This window comes from Aethalodelphis obliquidens, unplaced genomic scaffold (genome assembly GCF_003676395.1).
Source record: "Aethalodelphis obliquidens isolate GAN/ISIS:26980383/991018 unplaced genomic scaffold, ASM367639v1 scaffold48, whole genome shotgun sequence".
NCBI classification, from domain to species: domain Eukaryota; kingdom Metazoa; phylum Chordata; class Mammalia; order Artiodactyla; family Delphinidae; genus Aethalodelphis; species Aethalodelphis obliquidens.
Window position 1 is genome coordinate 12094634 of NW_020837992.1, and position 3403 is coordinate 12098036.

The 3403-nt window shown below is 43.2% G+C and overlaps 1 pseudogene; it reads left to right on the top strand.

The window, feature by feature from the left end:
* Nucleotides 1–1779: 1779 nt before the first annotated feature.
* Nucleotides 1780–3175, top strand: LOC113607365 (telomeric repeat-binding factor 2-interacting protein 1 pseudogene; annotated as a pseudogene).
* Nucleotides 3176–3403: the final 228 nt, after the last annotated feature.

The following is a 3403-nucleotide window of genomic DNA, read 5'->3' on the forward strand; positions in this document are numbered from 1 at the left end:
AGAAAGTTTAAGCTCGTTTAAGTTCTCTTAAGTTCTTGGTAAGTGCTGACTGAATTTGGATTCGGAACTCAAAAAGACTGTTTCCTCAATTTGAATTGTCTTTTTGTTAAGGTTTTTTCAGGTCTTATTTACTGCAATATTGCTTTCATTAGTAACAGGTGAGTTCCTAAGTAGGAAGGAGCCACTACTCTGTTACTGACTAAAAGGTACTGGTTCAAGACTTTGTGAAGAAGGGAAATTTCTCTTCCACATAAGCACACGTGAGACCTCTCCCCTAATTTACACTTAAACTTAAATTTCTTTTCGTTAATATTTTTGCTCTCCTCTTAAATAGCTTCTTCAAACGTATTTTTTCCAGGATCATTATGACCAACGACCATAAAGTACAGTGTAAGCATCTCACTCAAATGCTTTCTTGTGTGCTGATACTCAGTTGAGGTCTTTTAACTTGAAAAGGTCAGCATTTACCTCATGAATATAATCCAAATTAACATTTACAGTGCACTTATATGTACTGTATATGTGTATTAAAATTGGTCATTTCATCCTTAACAAACCTATGAATGCATACTATAATTCCCCCTATGTTGTATTTGAGGAAATTAAGGCATAAACATGTTAAATAACTTGCCCAAAATATCATGGTAGATTAAGACAAAGAAGTCTGACATTAGTGCCAAATGGCTTAACTACTATGTATGGTTCCATGCACAGATAGGAAAGACATCATTCACTCTTCCACCCTGCCCCCCACCCCTTAAACCCTAATTTAAAATTCATAATTACAAATAATTTTCTAATGCAAATCACATATTCTTTGGATAAGGATTTTCAATTATAGAAAAATAACTGTTCTTTCCAATACGCTCACCTTGTGTTTCAATCAGTTGAGCAGTGTGTATGAAAAAAAACTTGACCTGATTTTCATGTTCGTGGGCTCTGTGGTTTGCTCTGCAATCAGTTCTTCCTTGTTAAACCAGACATCAGGCCTGTACGTGTGTGATTATGCTGCCCCCAAGTGACAGATATTGTGAACTGCAAGTAGGGTGGACTGCTAGCTGAGACTATGAAGCTCAACGCAGAGGAGCTGAGAGTAGCTACCCCACAACTGTTCACTGACCACTTTCAAACCCACTTTTACCTGTGACCTCAAAAAGCCAATGCAGTTTTCACATGTAGTTAACTTGTTTCACAGGAGAAACAAAGTGGGAGACTATTCAATCAGTGCAGGTATTTACAGTACTGTGCATTTACAAGTTTCATACGCATTTTCAATTCAGTAGTAGGAAACATCAGAAATGCTCTCTCACAATCCTGCAGCCTGTGGAACAAAAACCACATTCACAGAAAGATAGACAAGATGAAAAGGCAGAGGGTTATGTACCAGATGAAGAAACAAGATAAAACCCCAGAAAAACAACTAAATGAAGTGGAGGTAGGCAACCTTCCAGAAAAAAGAATTCAGAATAATGATAGTGAAGATGATCCAGGACCTCGGAAAAAGAATGGAGGCAAAGATCGAGAAGATGCAAGAAATGTTTAACAAAGACCAGAAGAATTAAAGAACAAACAAACAGAGATGAACAATACAATGACTGAAATGAAAACTACACCAGAAGGAATCAATAGCAGAAAAACTGAGGCAGAAGAATGGATAAGTGACCTACAAGACAGAATGGTAGAATGCACTGCTGAGGAACAGAATTTTAAAAAATGAACGAGGGTCTGTATGCCGTGCGCTGGCAAGACGGCAGCTTCTTCTGGTGCTCGGCGTGAGCTATGGCTGAGGCGATGGATTTGGGCAAAGACCCCAATGGGCCAACCCATTCCTCGACTCTGTTCGTGAGGGAGAGTGGCAGCTCCATGTCCTTCTACGTGCGTCCCAGCCCGGCGAAGCGCCGGCTCTCGACGCTCATCCTGCACGGCGGCGGCACCTTGTGTCGCGTGCAGGAGCCCGGGGCCGTGCTGCTGGCTCAGCCCGGGGAGGCGGCGGCCAAGGCCTCGGGTGACTTCATTTCCGGGGCCGACCAGGCCCCAGAGACGAAGCCCGGGGCTCAGGCTGGGGACGCCGCCGCCACGGAGCCCGAGCTGCAGCCGCACACAGGGCGGATCGTCTTCACGGACGTGGCCATCTTGACCTTTGTGAAGGAACATGCCTGCTCGCCCAGCTCCGTCACCGGCAATGCCTTGTGGAAAGCGATGAAGAGCTCGCTCACCCAGCACTCGTGGCAGTCCATGAAGGACCGCTATCTCAAGCGCCTGCGGGTCCTGTTGGACCCCAGTGAGCCCCTCCTCCCAGAAACTCAAGCGGAAAACTGAGCAAGACGCCGAGGATGCTGATAGCGGGGAACCACAGAATAAGAGAACTCCAGACTTGCCTGAAGAAGAATTTGAAAAGGAAGAGATCAAGGAGAATGAAGAAGCAGTCAAAAAGATGCTTGTAGAAGCCACCCGGGAGTTTGAGGAGATTGTGGTGGATGAGAGCCCTGATTTTGAAATACATATAACAATGTGTTATGATGATCCACCCACACCTGAGGAAGACTCAGAAACACAGCCTGATGAGGAAGAAGAAGAAGAAGAAAAAGTTTCCGCACCAGAGGTGGGAGCTGCCATTAAGATCATCCGGCAGTTAATGGAAAAGTTTAACTTGGATCTGTCGACAGTTACACAGGCCTTCCTAAAAAATAGTGGTGAGCTGGAGGCTACTTCCTCCTTTTTAGAGTCTGGTCAGAGGGCTGATGGGTATCGCATTTGGTCCCGACAGGATGACTTAGATTTGCAAAAAGATGATGAGGGTACCCGAGATGCACTGGTCAAAAAATTTGGTGCTCAGAATGCAGCTCGGAGGATTGAATTCCGAAAGAAATAATTGGCAAGATAATGAAAAAAAAGCTTTGGCAGATAAGGCATTAAAAAAATTTTTTGTGACTATTGAACTTCAGAGATTTTTACATTGGAACTGACACTCATCTTTTGACCAAATGCTATTGTTGCTCTGTGAGTCCTAGATTTTGTAACCAAGCAAAGTTGGAGGATGAAAATAAAAGAAATTGGATATATTTAGAGCTGTTCCTGGCAGTATCAATGTGTTTGTAAAAGGAAAATCAAAAACAGAGAGGTTGGTTTACATAGTAATAACCACTTTCTGGAATGGAATCCCTGCTGTATTGGTAAGAGGAGCTAGTGACAAAGTCAAAGGCGGAAAATTAGATGGGTCTTTTCAGAAAGCATAAATAAAGAGCCTCCTATCCTTTGGCAGAAGCTTCTCTAGATTATGATAGATTCCAAATCAAGAATCTAGGAATGTGGAAAGATTTAATTACAAGGCCTTTGAACATGGACTGTCCCAAACCCTTGCATACCCCAGTGAACTCTGATTTCTGGGCTGCTTTGAAAACCC